This window comes from Lissotriton helveticus, chromosome 2_1 (genome assembly GCF_964261635.1).
Source record: "Lissotriton helveticus chromosome 2_1, aLisHel1.1, whole genome shotgun sequence".
NCBI lineage: Eukaryota > Metazoa > Chordata > Amphibia > Caudata > Salamandridae > Lissotriton > Lissotriton helveticus.
This window is the reverse complement of record NC_136059.1, coordinates 2115021814-2115048008: the sequence shown is the minus strand read 5'-3', so window position 1 is coordinate 2115048008 and position 26195 is coordinate 2115021814.

Here is a 26195-nt window from a genome sequence, read left to right as displayed (position 1 = left end):
TGGGAGGTGGAAAATAACAGGCGTGAGCAGCAATGAGGGAAGAGCAAAGAGAAAGTAGTGAAAATGAGGGAAATGCAAGGAGAAGACACACAAAAACAGGGGAAAAAGCATGGTGAAAGCAATGAAAATGAAGAAAAAGCAAGGAGGAGGCACACACAATACAGGGGGAAAAGCAATGAGAAAGCAGTGAATACAAGGAAAATTCAAGCAGAAGGTACACACAAATGGGGGGAAAAGCAAGGAGAAAGTAGTGAAAACTTGGAGAAAGGAAAAACAGGGAGGAGGCACGACAAAAACGAGATAAAAAGTCAGAGAAAGCAGTGAAAATGAGGGAATAACAAGGAGAAGGCATGCAAGGAATGGAGGAAAAGCAAGGAGAAAACCGTGAGAATGAGGGGGAAGCAAGGAGAAGACAGGAGCAAGAGCAATAAAGCAGGGGAAGAGCTTGGCCTGGGACCTGCCACCAATAAGTAGATCCTGGGAGGAGGTAGGGATGCTGGGAGTTGATGGACGCGGCTAGGAACAAGGCGGGAAATAATGGGCAGCATCTGCAAATGGTTATGAGGGAAATAAAAAGGAGAAATCAATTAAAATGAGGGGAAAGCATGAAGGAGGCGCACGAAAAATGGGGGAAAGCAGAGACATCAGTGAAAACGAGAGAAAAGGAGAAGGCACACAAAAACTGTGGAAAAAGCAGGCGAAAGCAGCGAGAATGAAGGACGTCAAGGAGAAGCCACACAGAAACAGTGGAAAATACAAGGAGAAAGCAGTGAAAATGAGGAAAATGCAAGGAGAAGGCACTCAAAAAACATAGGGAAAAAGCTAGGGGAAAGCAGTGAAAAACGAGGAAAATGAAGGAAAAAGCAGTGAAAATAGGGGAAAGCAAGGAGAAAGTACTCAAAAAATGGCGAAAGGTTAAGTGGAAGACAAGAGCAAGATTGATGTAGCAGCACGGGGGGAGCTGGGCCTGGGATCTGCTCAATGGGGTCATGCCATAGCGTCCATTAGGTAGGTCCTGGGAGGAGTGCTGGGAGGTGTTTGGGCGTGGCTAGGCGGGAAATAATGGGCAGTGTGTGCGAGCGGCAATGAGAGCAATAGAATGGAAAAAGCAGTAAAATGGGGACTGCATGCGGCTACTGTTACATCACTTGTATCTCCCGTAAGTGAAATGGCCTTAAATGGACAACTAACAACAGCGGACAGATTATCAGCCATGTTTCTGATTTTAAAAATCCCATCCCCAAAATGTAAATAAGGACCTAAGTCGGCTATGGAGATTTTTCTTAATTATCCATCTCACGTCCAGTAAGTCATTGTCCTCTTTATGCCACAATTTTGCTAAAAATTGAAGATTTTTTTTATAATTCAGGTCGTCTGTGTGTTGTCAGTATTCAAACTGAACAATATTTCTGCTATAGTCGATATCATTTATTTCAAAATAAAACAATGTAGAACTTCAAGACAAGATCGATATATCTTCCACTTACTCGTTTTTAAGATTTCTTCTATTTTTCTAAGATGCATACATATATATTATGCATATGAAATTACTGCACAGTTAGCAACCAAGAGGTGCTCTATTGGGACAGATTAATCAATAATAAATATTAAGACAGCATTCAGTCCACAAATTTACATGTGTCAACATTTTGTATAACAAAAAAAACTGTGAGATAGGAACAGTACGATTTGGTGTAATTTCAAGTAAACCTGCCATTTTCTTTAATTGACACACCAAGACAAATTAACAATTAGGATGTGTTAAGTATGTCAGACAGTTGCACTTTCTGTCCTTTCCCTAATGATGCGGTGCAACCATTAAACTGAATGCTGAGATGTTTAGAGAATGGTCGAAGAACATCCTCTCCTGAATGCCAATAGAAGAATAAAATGCACTTCTCTGTTTGGTATTCAGTACCACTCTGAGCAGTAATTCATAAAACCATCACTGTGACAAAAACGGCATTTCTCTTTTAAGAGGAACTCTAAAACTGAGCCAGCCATTAGGAAATCTAGTGCATCTCTTCACCTTGAAAAAGGTTATCTCCAAGCTCAAGGTTAGAACTGGTGGCAAGCTTCTGAACAAGGAGTGCATCATTACTCCTTATCTTTGCAAATGAAGGGACGAATCTGTTCAGATCAGAAAGAACGATGGTGCATGCATTTTCATCTGTGAATGCATGGAGGATTTTTGAAATGTGTGTCTTGCCAAGTTATTTTATTTCATTTTATGATCGTTATCATAGTGTTAATTGTTGCAAGCTGTTTAAACTCTGTCCTAAAACAGCAACCACAACAACAATATCAACCATATTATTGTCTTCTTCAGTGCATCTAGCTTGGGTACCCTTTTGGCTTACATGCAAATTTAGAGGCTATGGAGGAGAAGCAGACACACGTTTACTAATACATCGAATGTTAAACAGAGTTGGTACCTTGGTATATCGAAAGGTAGAGTGGTATATCGAAAGGTAGAGTGGAACTTAGTATACAGAGTATAGATGTAAAAGCCAAAACAACTGTCAGTAATGGTGACGGGGCCAGCTTTATCGCTGGTGGCGCCCAATGCGATATTGTTTGTTGGCTCTCCCCAGTGACCACCTTCGACACGGATTCCCTCACACCACCCTTTAACGGTGCCCCTCAAGTCTCTATAACCACTCTCTCTTAGATGCATTTAATTTGTTTTATAGCGCCGCTGCCACTCATACCAGTGTAGGGTGTCAGTGCACTTTACATCACATACACTACAAAGAGACAATCAATCATACAGTAGTGGCCAGTGCAGGTAAGCCTGGTGGAGCGGGGTGGGTGCGGAGGCATGAAAGTGATAAACAACGGGATAGGGAATGTGAAGTATATAAATAAATAAAACCACTTACTTTACGCTCGCCGCATTGTGAGCACAAGGTACGTTTTTTTTCTATTTATTTATTTTATATTCACTATCCCTGCAGGTCACGAAAAACTGTTTGGGTAGGGAAAAGAGTACAGCCAGACACTAAATCATACGTGGGTACTGCCTAAGCGAATGCTAGCGTGCAAGAGTAGTACCTGTCTGATTCTATGACTGCATGGGTAGAACAAATCAACAATAGGAGAGGCAGGGAGATTAAAGGAACTCTCTCTTAGTCCCCGGTTCAGTACAAATCAACAAAAGAAGAGAGGTTATGTGAGCTTCATAAGCCACAGAGAAGGAGCAAAGCCACTCAGGAATCACACATCCACTCTGGGGTCCGGTTCTGAGGATATGCTAGGTGGCAGACGTGGGCTGAGAGCGTTGAGGGCGATGTGCCAGGTACGCTCCTACCCCCCTCCCGAGACCCATGGTGCAAATAGCGCCATTCTATAAAGTGCAGATACTCTCCTGACTTTGGAGAATTTTTGGAATGAGCTAACCGCTCTTCCACATTTTTATGCACTTTTCACCCCTTTTTTGATTTTTCACTTTCACGTCCCCAGGTTAGGGTGGACGATTAGAGAGTCCATACCGCCGGGGTTTATCCAGTCCTGACGTATGCCTAGGTAAATCTAAACCACTGTAAAGGCAGAAACATGTTGACTGACTAATTTAAAGAACTCTGAATTAACCATACCATTACCTTGGCATAACATTCAGACACATAGTTCTTTTTTTCACCTTTGTTCGTGTCTTAGGGATCACATATTAAAATAATTTTTTAGATACCCTTTTGGCACTTTTAATATATACCTCACCGCACGCCCTTCACACACAACCACCTCCGCAGTCTCCTGGCGTCGTAGCACACCGAAGAGGCACTCGGCCTCTTTGGTGGGGCCCGATGATGAAGCATGACACCAACCAGGTCGGTGTGTGAGGGCTTTCTAAACCACCCAGAGTGGATGTGTGATTCCTGAGTGGCTTTGCTCCTTCTCTGTGGCTTATGAAGCTCACATAACCTCTCTTCTTTTGTTGATTTGCATGGGTAGAACCTCAGTGATTGGATAAGTGTATGGGTAATGCCTGACTGGAAGAATGGGTGCAAGGTTAATGCTTGGGTCATTGAACGAGTGGATGGTTAACACCTCAGTGAATGGTTGAGTGGAAGAATAATGCCAGATTGATTGCATAAGTACATGAACAGTACTTGGGTGATTGCATAAGTGCAGGGGTACTGTCTGAGTTATTGGATGAGTGCACGGGTAGTCCCTGGGGGGCTTTAACAGTGCATGGCTAATGTCTGGTTGCTTAGATGAGTACATGGGCAGTGCCTGAGTAAAAAGATCACTGCAACAGAAATGCCTGGGTCATTGGATGAGTGCATGGGTAGTGTATCACTGAATGAATGAGTGCAGAAGTAGTATTAGAGGTGAATGAGTTCAACTGTAGTGCCTGAGTGATTGCATGAGTACATGGGTAGAGCATTGGTGATTGCATAAGTGCAGGGGCAGTTTCTTGGTGATTGCATGAGTTTTGCCTCTGTGAAATGAAAAATGCAAGTATAATGCCTGCGTTATCCTATTAGTGCCAAGAGTGTCCTACAGATATGGGCTAACAGCATGGATGGTGTTTGTGTGAAAGGATCACTACCTAGCTGATGATGACAGCAACATAATGAAAGTTTTGAAATAGTGTAAAGTATCAACATTATTTTTAATAGAAATAAATAACATAACAGTGTTGACTGCACTGTCAACACTGAGGGGAGCACAAATTGTGCACTGCATGTACCATGATGCAAAGGAGAAAACATTTCTGGGTTATGATATAGTGTCTGGCCGTACCCTTTTCCCTGCCCAAACTGTTTTTCATGTCCTCCTCTAAAATTTATCACACATTCCTGATAGTCCTTTTTGTAAAAATTGCAATCTGACCCATTGATTACACTTTATCCGGCCCCAGCCGGAGATTACGTCTCGAGTCGGAGAGTATGGCCCTAGCTGGAGAGTATGGTCCGGGTACGAATAGTACGGTCAGGGTGCAGAAATTCCGGTCAGAGTGCATACGTAAAGTTAGGAGTTGTAAGTGCATTATGTGAATACCAAAAATCAAACTGAACAATATTTCTGCTTCAGTCGATATAATTTATTTCAAAATAAAACAATGTAGAACTTCAGGACAAGATCGACATATCTTACACTTACCCGTTTTTAAGATTTCTGCTATTTTTTTAAGATGCAAAAATATATCTAAAATTGCAATCCGGACCATTGATTACACTTTATCCGGCACGAAGTCAGAGAATATTGCTCGCACAGGAGAGTATGGCCTTAGCCGGAGAGTATTGTCCAGGGTGCCAAGAGTACAGTCCAGGTGCAGAGAGTACGATCCGGGTGCGAAAATTGCAGCCCAAGTGCAAAACGTAAAGTTAGGAGTCATAAGTGCATTCTGTGAATACTAAAAATCGTAAGTTTAGGATTTTGTCTCCGATTAGTTCTGTGAATTGGCCCTACAGACACTAACAAACGGTAAGTGACGTGCAGGAAACCTAAAGTTTCTAAGTGGTCACCCTAGATTTTTGTGCTTTTATGATCTATACATTTGAATTTTGATTCCATACAATGTGACACTATTAGTCAATATCTCAGTCAATGTGCTCAGTTTTAAAAACAGTACTGTAAAATTGGTTTTGGCCAATTGATATATTTAATTCTCCCTTAAGACAATTGGAAACTAATGCTGATATGCACCAGTGGCATGGAATTGGAAAGTCATATATGGGCAGAAAAGTGTGTATTTCCACCACACACATATATCATAAAAATGTGTGGCTTTAGGAAGTATCATTGTGCTCAGGCTGGGCTGTTGTATAAAGCGACTACTTTCTAGGGCTGGATGTGATGATCTTTCTGATAAATTGGATACTGAGTCTCTGAGGATCTGATGACGCCTCTCATTAGCCACATTGACCACATATTATTGCACATGAAGGGAGCAGATGCCCTAGGAAAAGCCAAGATGTCTTCTGGAGGAAAAATAACAGGCTGAGAAACCTCCTCAGGTAAATACTGTACTCAGGCGGGCTGTAGGAGTTGCCCAAAATAACAAGGGCAATGTGCCACAGGCAGGATCAGTGTTCCTGCAAAGATCTGGAGCACAGATAAAGAAGCTCTTACTGTATTGTGACACAGCATAGATGGTCTTAGTTCAGCTTCTTAAATACCTACAAATGTAAATGACCCTTAAGTACAGGAAAACAATGAGATTTATTATGACACATAGAGGAGAGAGGAATGACAGCCATCATGGATTATGTTTAATTATAGGAGCGACCCTAAGAAGTTGTTTCTGGCAAGTTGCTAGAATGTTCTTAGATCTGCCATTAAGAAGGGCTACCAGACTGCAGGCCAATTCTATAGTTGAAATCTTTCAGAAACGCCTTATCGTGGAGGGATTTCACAGCCCCAGACACAGGAGGATTTGTTGCAAACGCCCACAGCCCTAGACTCCGGGGAACCAATGGATTATGTTTTCTGATGTGCAGAAGAATCAGACGATGAGTAAGGGTGGCACAGGCTGCAACCCATGCCTTAACACAACACCAACACCAGGTGCCAGGTAAGTCCTGGTGTAGGTGTTAAAAACTGCAGTAACACATAGTAACGAAATGTACACTTACTTTGCAGAAAACCTTTATTAGCTAAGTTACACCTGAAGTGTGCCTTGTAAGAACACAGTTGGGTGATTATTCTGTAAATATTTGGCATACTACACATTTCGAAAAGTATGCCTTAACCGAAACAACTAACCAAAAGGTGTTTTCGCTCCCTAGGCAATACGTATCTACACATGGTATAATGCTAAAACAATGAATAACAGCTATTTTTCACTCATTCTCAAAAATCGGACTTGATGATGAAAATGTTTGCTACCTTTAGTGGAAAAGTAATTTGAGTAAGTGTAAGGTATTATTCTAAGGTGAAAACTGGTTTAGAACTAGTTTGCCTCGCAGCTCTACTCCATAGTCCAATGTGCATCCTTTCTTGGCTGGCGAACAATCATCCTCTGCTAAACAATGGCATAGCTCCTAGCTGCAAGAAAACATTGGCATTATCAGTACGTCGTTACTTAGAAGGGATTAGCCATCTGGGAGAGGGAGACGACTGCTAGAAGAAGAAATGAAATTTCAGCTTTCAGACATCTTTCTTTGACTTGGAACTTTCTGAAGGGGTTGTCAGGAAATGCTACCTTTTCATTCCTAAAAAATCTCCAGGATACCCACCTCCATTCCCAGCAAAAGCAAATGCCAGTATTAGCCTTCACAGAAGGGAGGTCAACTTATCTAGGTAAGAGAAGGGCAAAGGGAAGAGCTAGAGCTCCTTTAGGTGGTGGATGGTGAAAGTGGTTTTGAATAATGCTAAAACGTGCTGAAAATGGAGCTGGGAAGTTTCCAATTGTTGGCGTGGTAATATGATACAGTTAGTAGCTCTTCACCACCTGCTCAGAACATTCTTAGTCCTGAGAAGAAATCATCTTGAAGACTGATTGCTGGAAGCTAAAGACCCAAAGAATCATGAGTCGCATCATGGTTCGAGAGAAAAGCAAACCTTAAGTCATAATTTTTAAGACACTTTGCGTGGCTTTGAATGGCTCCAAAAATATAGTAGAGTAACGCAATGCAGCGCAAATCACTATGTTGCATTACTCTGCCCTGGGAAGGCATTTCATGGGAGATGCTTGGGTGTTCCCTTGAGACCCTCCAGGTGAGTAGTGCGCTATACAAATGCTATGATTGATTGATGATTGATTGATTCCCAAACAACTCCTATGATTTTTTACGTATTCCCAGATGTACAAGACCTTGTAAACCTGGAAATGTGCCAAGAAGATAAACCTCCCCAGGTGAGGCATAACGAGGAGAAATATCTTTACTTCTCCTCGTTTTTTCATCTTTCTATATGTGCTGCACTTTGCACCACACATAGAAAGATTAAAAAGCTTCACAGGATTTTTTTGTACAGGAAGGTGCCCTTCCTGCACAAAAACAATCCTGCCTACAACACTGGCACCTTTCACCTTGGTGTAAGGGTGCCTGCGTTGGTGCTAGGCTGTCAAAATGGCTCCAGCTAAGGGGAAATGACAGGAATGTGCCCTTTTGGATAACTACAGCACGTTCCTGTCCTTTCCCTGTGAATCAGCGCAGCAAGGTGACTTGCTGCGCTGCCCTGCACCACTAATGTCATACATTTGGTCCTCAGCTTGCTTCTTGAGGTAGCCTTAGGTGGTTAATATAGAGTATAGGAAGAATTGTGGTGTGAACTTTGATGGAGGTGCCGCCTAGTGTATAGAGAGTTTCTCAGTATGGTAAAGTTGTTGTCATTTTCGCTGTGGATTCATGCACCATACTGAAAATAGAGATTTCTGTATGCAATGTGAATGCAGTGCGCTATTGCGCACAGTTTTCAATAGCTGCAAACTGACTGGATTGCAAGCCAGAGCCATTCTGAATGTTGAAAGAGTATGTGAAGTATTTGATGTGAAAAGTCAGTGAGGAACAGGATATGGTGACGAGAGGACATAGTGTTCCAGGCACTGTGAAGATCCAGTAAAGGGGGGTGAGGTGAAGGTATTCCCAACAGGGAGTCTCCAGCCATAAGGTTTGCTAAGAATCCCTTTCTTAATTCATGGTAAATGGTCCTTATATATTTTCATGTAATAGTTTTTGATTGACAGAGATGTTCCCTTATCACAGCAGAAGCTGGGTGAGAGGCATATATCTTCAAGGGAAGCAGATGTGTATTTAAGAATAATGGGGCAGATTTACAATAACTGGCGCATCCCTGCATATGGATGCATTCCTCCTTGGTGCTCATGGATCTCCACTGGCTACCAATTGCCCAGCGCATTGATTTTAAAGCACTATGTATTGTTTTTAGGGCCCTTCATGGCCAGGGGCCTTCTGCGCTGCAGACGATGTTTCCCTGGTATATTCCCACTAGACCCCTTCGCTCTTCATCAGCCTGCCTGGTGGTAATTCCTAAAATTATGAGGATTCGGATGGGCGGACGCTCCTTTAGGTTCGCTGCAGCTAAGCTGTGGAATTCTTTTCCCTTGCCCTTGAGAAGTAAGGAGGAGCTTTCCTCCTTTAAAAAGGGATTAAAAACACACCTGTTCCCCATGAGAGTAGAGATCAAGGCAGCACAAATTTTGCGTATGGCTGATCAAGTCAAGCGCCAGGATACCCTTTGGGTGACAGTTTTGCGCTATACAAATATGCCATACATACATACATATCAGCAGAGATGCACCAGTTATTTTGTGTGATGCTAGAAATCCCTTGCGCCACCATAGATGCCCCCATTTACAATGCGGCACACCGTGGCACAAGGATAGACAGATGTGTGACGCATCTGTCAGTGTATATGTGACGCAGTGCTGGAGTCGTGTCGCAAGCGCAACACAACTCCAGCACTGCTCAGGGGCGGCTATACCTGCTGTGCTGCTCAATCCTTACGCCTGCTACAAGCATGCGTAAGGTTTTGACGCAGGGGGGCCGTAAAAGTGATTCCGTGAAATCTTGTAGATTTCACTGCATCACTTTTACGGGGCTTCCTTGCGACGGAACGCCCACCCTGCATAAATTATACCTGGCGCAGGTATAATGTAGCGCATTGCTTTACAATGTGACGAATCTCACAGAACTGACACAATGGTGTCGTAAAGATGTCTCAAGGGGCTGGTAAATCTGCCCCAATGAATGCACACGTACCGATGCATACTGCTTGTGTATATATATATATATATATATATATATATATATATATATATATATATATATATATATAAATGTATTTATATATATGTATATATGTATATGCATAGTCCGTAGTTGGTATTCTGCTCTTGATATTGTTTCAGATCAGTGGTTTGTAACTTTGTTTTGTGACATTAAACACTATCCCTGGAAATGCAGCAACACAGAGACACAAAAAGCAATGTACCAAAAGGATCAAGCCCCAAAATGAATTTACAAATAGATACTATTACCATTTCACCAATGTGCACTTCACAGACATAACATACACACAGTTACAAGGCATTAGAATAGGTGTTTGGAGGAATGCAACCTCTGGTCTCCTTGAAGGGTTTGTTGTACCTTTGCAGCTAATAGTAAGCAACTACTATTTACATCTCATGTTTCTTTCCTTTTTTAGAATTGACACAAATTGTCAGCATATTCATATTTCTAGTTGCATTACAGTCAAATGCATATATTCGGACTCCATCTAAGGGACAAGCAACAAGAAGCGCACCATCTAAGGATTTTTTACTCATTTACCAATGTTGTAGTGCTGTAGTATTATGCAGAAAGGGAAAATAGAATAACAATCTTCACAGGTGAATAGTGCATCTAGTATTGTGTAAAGTCATTCTAATATCATTCTAATATAATGACTTTGGGGCCAAGTACAGGCAGACTTTTGTTCCCAGGTAGTAATACTGCACCTGGTGTAGCCGAAAACAGAACAGGGATATAGATTAACTGGTGATCACAAGTTGTTCGCTAAGAGAGTCCTATTTGAATGAGGAATAAAATGCTGAAGGTGTTTCTAGTGATCACCAGTTTACCAGATGCCATTGTCTTCACCTTCAGTGGAAGGGCCCATTCCAGTTCGTGATCGCATGACTCCTTCACAAAGAGAGAAATTCTGCCAAAGCAAGAACAGAGGATCGTTGGGTCTAAAAAAGAACTAACTGCATCTTTTAGTACAACAATTGGCTACAACTTGAGGTTGAAAAAACCTACTCATTTGCAGGCAGCGATCACATAAGATCGTAAACAGAGTGCACATGCAAGTATTAGTGGCCTCTGCTATGCAAAATGGCTGAAACCGTTTGCAAGAAACACTAGGAAAAGGCCTTGAGCAGGAGCAGTATTGTGTACCTTGGGCCAGCTGCAATAGTGGCTGTGTTGCCCGTCGTATTCAGGGAACAGATCAAAATTCTGGGAATAGATGGAAAAGAAGGAGCTGTGAATGTTTTAACATTAATGAATGATATCTCCGCCACCATGGCCACAGCAAAGGGATAGACCAAAGTAGAACATGTATGCGAAGGGAATTAAATTGTTGAAGATATGTCTCAGTTTCAAATATGACATGTTGTTATGTGTGCATTAATCTGCCCACTAGCACCAAAGACAGCATGGCTTATCTTTTAGTGCCATGGACAAAAGATTCACACGTACAAAGGAAATATTTTATGGGGCAGGGTGTTATATCATAACAATAGAAAATGCCTGATGTCTGCATCCAGTAAGTTAACTGTTGAAACCGACACCTCATCCATGCCAAATGTTGCTAAAGATGCCACCCTGAAATAGAGCCAGCTAACAAACTAGTGGGGTCGTAACATGCCAACTCCAAAGTAGAGGTCCAGAGAACGTCTTTAACAGCTACCTGGGGACTTCTGTATATGAAAGTAAAAAAAGAGAGCAATTTAAGAAAACGTCTCTTTGTATACATACAAAATTCAAAGGCCTGAATGGGGGCAATGCCATAAATGATTAAGCGCTGCCCTCTAATAACCTGGAGGTGTGGCAGGAAATATTATTGAAAGGTCTCAGAAATTCTGTGTGACTACACAATTGATATGGTTCTGAACCTCGGCTTCTTCAGGAAACACCTTTTCATAGTCTTCACTAATGGAACTATCATTATTTAGACCAATAACCTGACATTTTTCAAACTCAAAAAATATTGCTGTGCTTCCAAACCCCCTTTTTTTATCACCGCCCGCTGAAGGCAGCTTTCTTTCCATGCTGGTTCTTCTCACAGGCATAGAATAAGCGTGATAACACTGTGGGGTATATTCACAAGGAGCTATTGCGAAATTAACTGCACTTTATCACAGCCAAAGTCGTGATAAATTTACCCCACCATTCACAAGCAGGTGCTAACAGCCCACGGCACCACTTTTCCCGCAATAGCAGCCGCAAAACTCATCGCCACAGAGGACCCCCTCAACTATTGCTAATGAGATGCAGAGTAGGCGTTCCTGTGACAAAAGCCGCGTCAACACCACACCTCAACATTCACAACGACCAGACAGATCGGCGATAAGAATACACGCGACAAGGCATGTTAACTGCAGGTCTGACCTGGTGTAAAGTCGGATGGCTTCCTGCACCACAATAGGGAGCCCTGCCAAGGGCGTCATCAGAAGGGCAACAGATGCCATGGAGCAACTGATTATGCAGCCCGGACACCCAAGAGGGCAACAACACCCACCGCCACCACCCCATGGACCACCCCCCGGGTCACCACCCCCGGCAAAGACATGCCACATCAGCTACACCCAAACATGTACAAAATATTCTGACTGATATCGCACAATCACAACTGGTGAAATGCATGTTTGGTCACAGAAATGAGCATCACACATTCACTTTCGAAGCAAACAATGAAACTTTATTGAAACAACACAGAAATTAAATGAAGAAACATGGCAGCTCCCCTCGACACAATCTGTAGGTCACACCCTGCAAGACAAAAAACATGATGAGAAGGTGTGTCCTGTGCACTTCTCTGCAACAGGGAGAGAGAGAAGAAGAGAGGGGGAGACAGAGAGAGAGAGAATACAAGTGGGGGAGAGACAGAGAAGAATAGAGGGGGAGCAAGAGAGAGGGAGAGAGGTGGGAGAGAGAGAGAAGAAGAGAGGGGGAGAGAGAGAGAGAGAGAGAGAGAGAGAGAGGGAGAAGAAGAGAAGGGGGATAGAGAGACGAACCAGCACATCCAGGCTACACTGCTCACCTGCTGCCACCGGTGTGTCTCCAACCACTTGCCGGTACGTATAGCAGCACACCCGGTCACACATCTGAGACAGAGCAGTCATCTGAAACAGAGTCCAAGGACATGATTGCCAAAGTACACACACTTGCACAAGACAATGTCGCCCGCCCGTCCATGCACACAAAGCCAGAGGCATCCCAGGCCCTCCTTCCGCCCATCAAAGCATGCCCGCCCATGCACATCCGGGCGACACTGCTCACCTTCCACCACCGGCGTGTAGACTGCAGGTCCCACCACGTACTGCTGCATGCCACAAGCCCGGGGTCCGCAGACATGGCACCCACCACACCATGCATCCACGCTGCGCAGGCCACAAGGTCACTCGTCTGGAGCTGGGACTTGATCACAAAATGACATAGGACATACCAGGGTACCCGCAACATCGCAGCCTGCACAGCCGCTCAGCCCAATGGGTGCCAGTAACTCTGTGACCCCAGAAGCGGAGCCACGTTGCAGTAGGCCCATGCAGGACGCTGGTGCGGCCTACACTGCGTTCCAGCAAGGCACAAAAAACCTGGGCAGTCCGGACCGCCAGGACGGGCCATCATTGCAGGCTGAACACCCGCTCAGCAGCTTAAGGTGGCAATGACTCACTGCACCCTAAGTCACTGTCCCGTAGCGTGGTGCCTGTGCCAGATGCAATGCAGCATCTGCCACAAACCCTGTCCAGCCACACTCAGCGCCACGTGGTGCTAGGCCTGTTCCGGCCTCAAGGTCTCGCGTGCCACAAACCCTGTCCAACCCCAGTCAGTGCCACTTGGTGCTAGGCCTGTGCCGGCCACAAGGCCTCGGGTCCATCATCCAGTCCCCACCTGCAGAGGGGAATGTGATGTTGTCTGCCCGTTATATTTTCGGGGTCACATGGCCTGTGAGGCCTGTGCCGGGTGGGTGTGGTGTGCGTGCAAACCTGCCCTCAGGGAGTGACTGTGACATGCTGACAACTAGACCAGTGACCTGCAAACCACCAGTGAGTACACCTGCGATGGTTAGCAATGAGGCCCCCCACCTCCTGGGAGTGTGAGCGGAGTGGTCTGGCCTGCCATATGCCGGAACAGGGCAGGGCTTGCAAAAATGACTAGTGGGCAATGGGCGTGGATCAGTACATGTCCGGACAAGAAAGTGGCTGGTGCGTGTGTCTCTGTTGTGGTGTTCACGCGATCCGTGACCCAATTAAACATGTAGCACCCTCTGACTGACATCCCTCAGGATGAGCATCATTGATGCAAGGGAAATCACTGTCCCTACATTCATCCACACATACATACATGAATAATGAAAGACATGACACAGCAGTGCGTCACTGGATGTTTATTACACATCCAGTGCTGGTCCTCAGCTAGAGCGGTACACGGCACTGCTGAATACACCACACTATATGGACCCGAGGAGGGCCAGCCAGAGTCCATCCATGGAAGACAAGTACTGTGCAAGAGGAGGGGCAGTCTGGTTGCCTTGTCATTGGTCATCAACCAGGATGTGGCGGTTCATGTCGCTGTCCAAGGTGAGTGCATCTGAGTGATTCGGGGGTCAGTGGAAGGGGAGAGGGGTTGGCCTAACGGCTAAGGCGCACGACCTCGGACCTGGGGATCTGGGTTCGAGTCTCGGTAACGACGCCAATAACCCCCTGTGATTCTTGGCAAATCACTTAATCTCCCCGTGCCTAAAAAAAAAAATAAAAAAAAATGAAACTGGTGCTATGTAAAGCGCTCTGATAACTGATTCGGTTCGGTTCTAGTTCGCGCTATATAAAACTCTACAAAAAAAAAAAAAAAGGACATAAGGCCATGTGCGGGACCAGGCAGGAACAGGCCAGGTGGAGGGAATGAATGCTACTGAGTCCTTCTGATCACAGGCCCATCCACGTCGTCCCCGGATATGTGCTCTGCCCCACCTGTGGTTGTTGCTGTACCGGTTGTGGCACTGTGTGGCACTGTCACCTCAGGTGACGGAGGTGGTCTATCTGCCACACTGTGTGGCAATGTCCCCTCAGGGGTCGAAGGTAGTTTATCTGCCACTCTGTGTGGCACTATCACCTCAGGGGCTGGAGGTGGTCTATCTGGCTAACTGTGTGGCACTGTCACCTCGGGGGCCGGAGGTGGATCGTCAGCCACACTGTGTGCCACTGACACTTCAGAGGCCGGAGTTGTTCGGCCTGCCACACAGGGAGGCATAGCCACACCAGGGGGCGGACATGTGGATGGTGTGGGGGCAGCAGCATTCAACATCGCCACGCCTTGTGGCAACAATGCCATGATGAGGATCTGCAGGGCATGGTAGATCCCTGCTACATTCCGCTGATGTTCAGTGGTGGCTGCCATCCTTTCCACCTCCAACCGCACCCTGTCCTCCATGAGCCCACGCATGTGTGTCAGCTCACGGGTATTATCGCTGGAGCCACTCTGAGTGGACAGGTGTTCTTCTCTCCGCGTCATGACTCCAGCGGTGTCAGTCAGGGCTCGTTGGAGACCATGGAGAGAAGCTACACACCCAAGGATGGCGTCAAGTTTGGTAGCCATGAGGTCGAACCACTCACACACCTGCTCTGCGGTCTTCCTCTGGCCCTCCAGCACACATAGTTGGAATGCCATTTGTTGTTCCTGTGGGTCTTTGGAGGGTGCTGGGCGCCTCCTGCTGGGTGCTTTGGGTAGTGAGCGGGGTCTCCTCGATGCAGCTGGCCTGCCCTGATCCTGGAGGTGAGTTTTGGATGAGGTCAATGATGTCTTGGATGGCTTGTGTGTCAATACTGGTGTAGTCCTCCTCGTCATCAGTGAAGAGTGGCTGGGACTGCTCTGCAGGAGGTGTTGACAGTGTCCCTGCAATGTGAAGGGGAGATGGTGTATTACAATGTGTCCACATGTATGTAGCCGCATGGTACATGTTGACATTCAGACAGTATAGCATTGTGCATTGTGATAGTCTTTAGATCTGGGCGAGGACCCAGAGTCATCGTGGGTGTGCACTGTGCTGTGCTTGGTTGTGCATGTGTGCCATTTTGTGGTTGTATGATGTTACAACACATACTTTTACAACGCATGCCTTTACAACGCTTTGTTCACATCACAACATCCTTTACAACGCATTCCATTACATCGCATGACAGAACATCGCATTTTAAGAAATTGCCTTTACAACACATTTCAATACATCACATACTACCTTTACAATGCATACCATTACAACGCATACCATTAGATTGCATTTATGGTAAGTATTGGATAGTATAGGGGTACAAATTACTATTCTAACTACAAGGGGTGCAACAGTAGGGTAAGTGTTGGATAGTATAGGGGTGAAAATTTCTATTCTAACTCCAGTGGGTGCAACAGTAGGGTAAGTGTTGGATAGTGTAAGGGTACTATGCATTGTAATGGTATGCGTTGTAATGGTATGCGTTGTAATGACTGCGTTGTAATGACATGCGTTGTAATGGTATGCGTTGTAGTGACATGCGATGTAATGGTTGCGTTGTAATGGCATGTGATTTAAAGGATGTTGTGATGTCATGACGGCGTTGTAATGGTAGTGCGATGTAAAAGTTACGTTGTAAAGGTTATTTCCCCCATTTTGCCCATCTCCACCCATCCCCCCAGTACCTGGTGGTTACTCACCCTGTAGCGGTTGTGTTATGTCCTGTCGAGCAGTGTCCGATCCCCTGACTCCGGCCACAGTCTCCACCCTAATGACTGTCAACACCAGCTCCTCCATGTCTTCCTGCTCGAGCTGTGGTGCTGGGCCCCCACCTCCAATCTGCGTTGCTGCCTTCCAGTTGGCGGAGAGTTTCTCCTTAGTCCTCCGCTTAATGTCATTCCATTGCCTCTTGACCTTTGTCCATTGTCCTCTTGTGCTCCCCAACAGCATTCACCTTGTCCACAATTTCCCGCAAAATTCTGCTTTTGGTGCCCAATGACACATTGGAGGTGACGAATAGTTGTTGATGGTGTTCCATCACCTCCCTGATCCTGTTCGCCTGCGTACTGAACTTTGTCTTCCTCTTCTTCTTGTACTTGCCCTTCCCTGTCACTGAGGTCCCGGGCTGGTTGTCTGGGGTGCATGTGGGGTTGCGCTCGTCCTCTGTGCCTGCTCCGGCAGCCTCCATGGTGCTAGGGTGTTGGTCAGTTTGTATTTTTTTTTCTACTTTTATGACTGCCTGAACTCAGAATGATAAAATACATCTTTTAGTGAAGTTGATTTTAACATTCTGTGTTTGAAAATACCACTTTTAGGAAGTAGGCATTTTTTTGTCTAACCTTCCAAGCCTGCCTCTGCTAGGTTGTGTATTCCTTATCTGCGGACCAATTCACAGAACTAACTTAAGACAAAATCCTAAACTTACTACTATTTTGGTATTCACAAAAGACACTTACTCATTTTGGCATTCACAGAAGGCACCTACTCATTTCGGTATTCACAGAAGTTAGGACTTCTAACTTTGGTACTCCTGAATGCCTTCTGTGAATACCGAAAGTCTTAAAATTAGGATTTATCTCAGTTTAGCAGTAGTAAAGTTAGGACTCCTATCGTTAGGACTCCTGGATAAATATTATATTGAGGGTAAAGGGCAGCACCTGTGCCAGTGTGGGTGCTTGGCCCAGACAGTGGAAAATACTCCATTTCATTTTTCCTGGTGAAAGGCCATCCTGCCAATAGGACAGAATGGGGAGGCTGGGTGTAGTAATGTTAGCCTAGTTTCCCAAGAATTGGAAATGGAACAGTGAAGTATGATATGTCTGAACGCACAGCGTCATAACTGGGGAGATGGTTTTGTCGCTGTGTGTCCAGAAACTGCTGTTTGATAAAATGGCCGAGTTTGTGCTTTAGACCTTTTTGTGGGTCTCAGCAGAATGTGTATTGCCTGCCTGGATCTGGGAGAGGAGAGAAAAGCTGAGGGAGGTTGTGCCCCAGGGGAGCGGTGGAGACGGCACCAGGCTGCCATGCACCTGGAGCGGAAAGAAGGAGAGACTTTGCGAGGTGAAGAGGCCTGAGTCAGAGTCATAAAACAATAGACCCATCTCCCTCTGAGTGATGGAAGTTCCGGGACATCGTGGGCACTAAGAAGGAGTTAGTCTCCGACAAGCTGATCTGTGTGTGGTGGTGCTGCCAGTGCGTTAGTGGAGATTGCCAGGTACCCCGTATGCACCAGGAGGAGAGGTGAGACTCAGATGTGCCGGGGGTGCGTGTCGAAGGTGCCACCGGAGGTGCTGGTGAGCAGTACCAGGCAGCGGTGAGCACCAGGGAGTGAAGACTTCCCAACAGCGCTGGAGAGGAGGGCCAAGTGATCGGCCCCTCGAAGGCAACATGAGGTAGTACCAGCAACGTGTGGAAGGCTTCGTGGAAGGAGTTTGTGCTGAACGTTGGCAGCCCGGACCGGCAGCCCCGCAGGAGCTGCACTACCGGCCGGAGCGCGCCTTGCCCATGGTGACAAGGTTCTGGAGTGCGGCCAAGCCACTACGGCAGGAGAGGAGAGTGGGGTTGTGCCCCCTCAGGTAAAGTGGATCATCGCCCAGGGCGGGGGGCGGGCCCGGAGGGACACTCTCTCGGCCTCTCACTGCTGGCAGCTGTGTGCGCCTGTTGCTTCGGCCCAGATCTCGGTTTGTGCTGGTCCCGGACGGGGCAGAACAGAAGCCAGGGCCCAGAGTGGAACTTGGGTCTCATCGTTGATCCGTGTTGGGGGCAACCGGTCGTACAACTGCTAAAAACATATTTGCATATTTGCTGATAACGAACTATCGAACTATTGGACAATGTCTGACACTAGAGGTGCTTAACAAACTCAGGGGTTAGTGCGCTACACACTACGGTATGTTTCTCTTGCAGGATACAGGATCATAGCATAGCGCACTGCATTGGTTGTTCACTGCACTGTTCGTTCCTTGCACAGGGCATGCTGGTGGTGATCGCACTGCATTGTTTTCCTATTGCACTGTACGTAATTGCAGCGTGACGCCTTGCTGTATTCCTTCCTTGAACAGGGCATGCTGGTAGCGAACAGAGTTGCATTCTCTTGTGTTGACTCTTGACGCTACGTATTGCATTGTTTCACTGTAGCACTGTACAGAAACCCATCGTTAAGTAGTGCAGTATTCCTTGTAATTTGCAACATGTGTGAATCTAGTGGTACGATGTACCTAACCAGTTGAGAATGGTTAAAAGTCAGTGTAACTGTTGGTTAGAAGTGGTGGTTGGGGATTAGGACCGCCCAACACACCGGAAACAATATTACCCAGTATATGTATGTGGGAGTTGTATCATGTGGTCATTTTGTATATCTTGTTATATAAAGTATACTCGTTTTATACAAACTCGTGTGGAGTCCATTTGTGGCGACATAATTGGGATTGCTGTGGGCATGGTTGCACATACTGAACACTCGTGCCTTGGAGATAAGCCTGGTTGCTTGTGTCAAGCTACTAAGGGGGTGAGCAGGGTTATCTCGGACGGTGTCCTTTCTTGGCCTAATGTGGGAGTGAGGGGGTCCGAGTCGTGCACTTGACAACTATGTGCCCGGGAACGCCGGCTTCTAACACTGTCTATGGTGAGGCATTAAATAGACTCAAATTGAAATATGACTTAGTTTTACTAGTGTTATATTATATAAAGATAATGATTGTGTCCCAACTTTTATGGAAAAGGGAGCACAAGTGATGTAATTTTTATATAGGCTGACCTCTCCACTTCACTTCTGGATTTTAAAGTTGTGAGTAGCCATCTTATTGTTATCTGAACTCACACACCAATTCAAGGGACACACAAAATAGTTCACAGGGGATAGAGAATTTTCAGAAAAAGTGTTCAGAATAAAATGTGATACGATTGGCCCTATTTCTTTTACTCGAGACACTGTAGCTTGCCTATCTCTAGCTGTAGATTCTGGTATTATCCAAGCAGGTTTAAAAACTATTTGTAGGTGCTTCTCAGAAAGTTCAACTTCCAATTTGGCCCCTTCTGAGGTTCCTCTTTAGAGATGGTTGAAGGCAGCCTGTTTGGCTGCTCATAAACAGATGAAGGTTGCTCTAAAAGCTCACCCACTCTCAAGTGAAGGTGTTAAAGTAGTCAGGCGACTATAAAAGCCTACCCTAGAGGGGAGGAAAAATGAGATATGACATAAAGCATGGGATCACCTTTCAGAGGCAAGGAGGGCAAGTGATAACCCTACATTTTGGTTGGCCATTAATCATACTTTCTTCAATGATCAAAGTTTCCAAAGGTTAACTCCTTAATTAAAGCAGGCTTATGGGTGTCCCATGTATCTACAAACTTTTAAAATTGGAAAATATGGCAGCCCTTGCCCTGATTGTGGTAGCGAGTTGTATATAACCTGGCAAAATCCTCAGGGCTTCCCAAACCCGCTAGAAGTTTAGCTAGTTTAGCTGATGGCTCCAGCAATCCATAAGTGTGTTTTGGGGAAGGCACCTTGGCTAGATGGTGTAGGAATTGCAAACACAACAGTGATGGACAGAATGTGGATCAATGTCACACATTCACCCCAGTCAAAAGATCTGGGCACAAATCCATCGTTTTTCCACTCCACACCACCCTGGGTTAGACAATGGCGATATGCAAATCGGCGCTGACCCTGTGCCCCATGGGAACAGTCCAGTCCGAACTACAAAAGCCATGTCCTTCCCAGAACGGAAACAAGCATCCGAGGACCGGCCCGGTTTCGAGGTAACACCTCTCATCAGCCCGGCTAGCTTGACTCCAGTGGTGTGGAGTGCCTGGGACTCACGTCTGAGCATCCCCAGTACACTTAGAGCAGTAATTGCAAACACAACAGTGATGGACAGAATGTGGATCAATGTCACACATTCACCCCAGTCAAAAGATCTGGGCACAAATCCATCGTTTTTCCACTCCACACCACCCTGGGTTAGACAATGGCGATATGCAAATCGGCGCTGACCCTGTGCCCCATGGGAACAGTCCAGTCCGAACTACAAAAGCCATGTCCTTCCCAGAACGGAAACAAGCATCCGAGGACCGGCCCGGTTTCGAGGTAACACCTCTCATCAGCCCGGCTAGCTTGACTCCAGTGGTGTGGAGTGCCTGGGACTCACGTCTGAGCATCCCCAGTACACTTAGAGCGGTAATTGCAAACACAACAGTGATGGACAGAATGTGGATCAATGTCACACATTCACCCCAGTCAAAAGATCTGGGCACAAATCCATCGTTTTTCCACTCCACACCACCCTGGGTTAGACAATGGCGATATGCAAATCGGCGCTGACCCTGTGCCCCATGGGAACAGTCCAGTCCGAACTACAAAAGCCATGTCCTTCCCAGAACGGAAACAAGCATCCGAGGACCGGCCCGGTTTCGAGGTAACACCTCTCATCAGCCCGGCTAGCTTGACTCCAGTGGTGTGGAGTGCCTGGGACTCACGTCTGAGCATCCCCAGTACACTTAGAGCGGTAATTGCAAACACAACAGTGATGGACAGAATGTGGATCAATGTCACACATTCACCCCAGTCAAAAGATCTGGGCACAAATCCATCGTTTTTCCACTCCACACCACCCTGGGTTAGACAATGGCGATATGCAAATCGGCGCTGACCCAGTGCCCCATGGGAACAGTCCAGTCCGAACTACAAAAGCCATGTCCTTCCCAGAACAGAAACAAGCATCCGAGGACCGGCCCGGTTTCGAGGTAACACCTCTCATCAGCCCGGCTAGCTTGACTCCAGTGGTGTGGAGTGCCTGGGACTCACGTCTGAGCATCCCCAGTACACTTAGAGCGGTAATTGCAAACACAACAGTGATGGACAGAATGTGGATCAATGTCACACATTCACCCCAGTCAAAAGATCTGGGCACAAATCCATCGTTTTTCCACTCCACACCACCCTGGGTTAGACAATGGCGATATGCAAATCGGCGCTGACCCTGTGCCCCATGGGAACAGTCCAGTCCGAACTACAAAAGCCATGTCCTTCCCAGAACGGAAACAAGCATCCGAGGACCGGCCCGGTTTCGAGGTAACACCTCTCATCAGCCCGGCTAGCTTGACTCCAGTGGTGTGGAGTGCCTGGGACTCACGTCTGAGCATGACGATGGATTTGGGCCCAGATCTTTGGACTGGGGTGAATGTGTGACATTGATCCACATTCTGTCCATCATTGTTGTGTTTGCAGTTACCGCTCTAAGTGTACTGGGGATGCTCAGACGTGAGTCCCAGGCACTCCACACCACTGGAATCAAGCTAGCCGGGCTGAAGAGAGGTGTTACCTCGAAACCGGGCCGGTCCTCGGATGCTTGTTTCCGTTCTGGGAAGGACATGGCGTTTGTAGTTCGGACTGGACTGTTCCCATGGGGCACAGGGTCAGCGCTGATTTGCATATCGCCATTGTCTAACCCAGGGTGGTGTGGAGTGGAAAAACGATGGATTTGGGCCCAGATCTTTGGACTGGGGTGAATGTGTGACATTGATCCACATTCTGTCCATCATTGTTGTGTTTGCAGTTACCGCTCTAAGTGTACTGGGGATGCTCAGACGTGAGTCCCAGGCACTCCACACCACTGGAATCAAGCTAGCCGGGCTGAAGAGAGGTGTTACCTCGAAACCGGGCCGGTCCTCGGATGCTTGTTTCCGTTCTGGGAAGGACATGGCGTTTGTAGTTCGGACTGGACTGTTCCCATGGGGCACAGGGTCAGCGCTGATTTGCATATCGCCATTGTCTAACCCAGGGTGGTGTGGAGTGGAAAAACGATGGATTTGGGCCCAGATCTTTGGACTGGGGTGAATGTGTGACATTGATCCACATTCTGTCCATCATTGTTGTGTTTGCAGTTACCGCTCTAAGTGTACTGGGGATGCTCAGACGTGAGTCCCAGGCACTCCACACCACTGGAATCAAGCTAGCCGGGCTAAAGAGAGGTGTTACCTCGAAACCGGGCCGGTCCTCGGATGCTTGTTTCCGTTCTGGGAAGGACATGGCGTTTGTAGTTCGGACTGGACTGTTCCCATGGGGCACAGGGTCAGCGCTGATTTGCATATCGCCATTGTCTAACCCAGGGTGGTGTGGAGTGGAAAAACTATGGATTTGGGCCCAGATCTTTGGACTGGGGTGAATGTGTGACATTGATCCACATTCTGTCCATCATTGTTGTGTTTGCAGTTACCGCTCTAAGTGTACTGGGGATGCTCAGACGTGAGTCCCAGGCACTCCACACCACTGGAATCAAGCTAGCCGGGCTGAAGAGAGGTGTTACCTCGAAACCGGGCCGGTCCTCGGATGCTTGTTTCCGTTCTGGGAAGGACATGGCGTTTGTAGTTTGGACTGGACTGTTCCCATGGGGCACAGGGTCAGCGCTGATTTGCATATCGCCATTGTCTAACCCAGGGTGGTGTGGAGTGGAAAAACGATGGATTTGGGCCCAGATCTTTGGACTGGGGTGAATGTGTGACATTGATCCACATTCTGTCCATCATTGTTGTGTTTGCAGTTACCGCTCTAAGTGTACTGGGGATGCTCAGACGTGAGTCCTAGGCACTCCACACCACTGGAATCAAGCTAGCCGGGCTGAAGAGAGGTGTTACCTCGAAACCGGGCCGGTCCTCGGATGCTTGTTTCCGTTCTGGGAAGGACATGGCGTTTGTAGTTCGGACTGGACTGTTCCCATGGGGCACAGGGTCAGCGCTGATTTGCACATCGCCATTGTCTAACCCAGGGTGGTGTGGAGTGGAAAAACGATGGATTTGGGCCCAGATCTTTGGACTGGGGTGAATGTGTGACATTGATCCACATTCTGTCCATCATTGTTGTGTTTGCAGTTACCGCTCTAAGTGTACTGGGGATGCTCAGACGTGAGTCCCAGGCACTCCACACCACTGGAATCAAGCTAGCCGGGCTGAAGAGAGGTGTTACCTCGAAACCGGGCCGGTCCTCGGATGCTTGTTTCCGTTCTGGGAAGGACATGGCGTTTGTAGTTCGGACTGGACTGTTCCCATGGGCACAGGGTCAGCGCTGATTTGCATATCGCCATTGTCTAACCCAGGGTGGTGTGGAGTGGAAAAACGATGGATTTGGGCCCAGATCTTTGGACTGGGGTGAATGTGTGACATTGATCCACATTCTGTCCATCATTGTTGTGTTTGCAGTTACCGCTCTAAGTGTACTGGGGATGCTCAGACGTGAGTCCCAGGCACTCCACACCACTGGAATCAAGCTAGCCGGGCTGAAGAGAGGTGTTACCTCGAAACCGGGCCGGTCCTCGGATGCTTGTTTCCGTTCTGGGAAGGACATGGCGTTTGTAGTTCGGACTGGACTGTTCCCATGGGGCACAGGGTCAGCGCTGATTTGCATATCGCCATTGTCTAACCCAGGGTGGTGTGGAGTGGAAAAACGATGGATTTGGGCCCAGATCTTTGGACTGGGGTGAATGTGTGACATTGATCCACATTCTGTCCATCATTGTTGTGTTTGCAGTTACCGCTCTAAGTGTACTGGGGATGCTCAGACGTGAGTCCCAGGCACTCCACACCACTGGAATCAAGCTAGCCGGGCTGAAGAGAGGTGTTACCTCGAAACCGGGCCGGTCCTCGGATGCTTGTTTCCGTTCTGGGAAGGACATGGCGTTTGTAGTTCGGACTGGACTGTTCCCATGGGGCACAGGGTCAGCGCTGATTTGCATATCGCCATTGTCTAACCCAGGGTGGTGTGGAGTGGAAAAACGATGGATTTGGGCCCAGATCTTTGGACTGGGGTGAATGTGTGACATTGATCCACATTCTGTCCATCATTGTTGTGTTTGCAGTTACCGCTCTAAGTGTACTGGGGATGCTCAGACGTGAGTCCCAGGCACTCCACACCACTGGAATCAAGCTAGCCGGGCTGAAGAGAGGTGTTACCTCGAAACCGGGCCGGTCCTCGGATGCTTGTTTCCGTTCTGGGAAGGACATGGCGTTTGTAGTTCGGACTGGACTGTTCCCATGGGGCACAGGGTCAGCGCTGATTTGCATATCGCCATTGTCTAACCCAGGGTGGTGTGGAGTGGAAAAACGATGGATTTGGGCCCAGATCTTTGGACTGGGGTGAATGTGTGACATTGATCCACATTCTGTCCATCATTGTTGTGTTTGCAGTTACCGCTCTAAGTGTACTGGGGATGCTCAGACGTGAGTCCCAGGCACTCCACACCACTGGAATCAAGCTAGCCGGGCTGAAGAGAGGTGTTACCTCGAAACCGGGCCGGTCCTCGGATGCTTGTTTCCGTTCTGGGAAGGACATGGCGTTTGTAGTTCGGACTGGACTGTTCCCATGGGGCACAGGGTCAGCGCTGATTTGCATATCGCCATTGTCTAACCCAGGGTGGTGTGGAGTGGAAAAACGATGGATTTGGGCCCAGATCTTCGGACTGGGGTGAATGTGTGACATTGATCCACATTCTGTCCATCATTGTTGTGTTTGCAGTTACCGCTCTAAGTGTACTGGGGATGCTCAGACGTGAGTCCCAGGCACTCCACACCACTGGAATCAAGCTAGACGGGCTGAAGAGAGGTGTTACCTCGAAACCGGGCCGGTCCTCGGATGCTTGTTTCCGTTCTGGGAAGGACATGGCGTTTGTAGTTCGGACTGGACTGTTCCCATGGGGCACAGGGTCAGCGCTGATTTGCATATCGCCATTGTCTAACCCAGGGTGGTGTGGAGTGGAAAAACGATGGATTTGGGCCCAGATCTTTGGACTGGGGTGAATGTGTGACATTGATCCACATTCTGTCCATCATTGTTGTGTTTGCAGTTACCGCTCTAAGTGTACTGGGGATGCTCAGACGTGAGTCCCAGGCACTCCACACCACTGGAATCAAGCTAGCCGGGCTGAAGAGAGATGTTACCTCGAAACCGGGCCGGTCCTCGGATGCTTGTTTCCGTTCTGGGAAGGACATGGCGTTTGTAGTTCGGACTAGACTGTTCCCATGGGGCACAGGGTCAGCGCTGATTTGCATATCGCCATTGTCTAACCCAGGGTGGTGTGGAGTGGAAAAACGATGGATTTGGGCCCAGATCTTTGGACTGGGGTGAATGTGTGACATTGATCCACATTCTGTCCATCATTGTTGTGTTTGCAGTTACCGCTCTAAGTGTACTGGGGATGCTCAGACGTGAGTCCCAGGCACTCCACACCACTGGAATCAAGCTAGCCGGGCTGAAGAGAGGTGTTACCTTGAAACCGGGCCGGTCCTCGGATGCTTGTTTCCGTTCTGGGAAGGACATGGCGTTTGTAGTTCGGACTGGACTGTTCCCATGGGGCACAGGGTCAGCGCTGATTTGCATATCGCCATTGTCTAACCCAGGGTGGTGTGGAGTGGAAAAACGATGGATTTGGGCCCAGATCTTTGGACTGGGGTGAATGTGTGACATTGATCCACATTCTGTCCATCATTGTTGTGTTTGCAGTTACCGCTCTAAGTGTACTGGGGATGCTCAGACGTGAGTCCCAGGC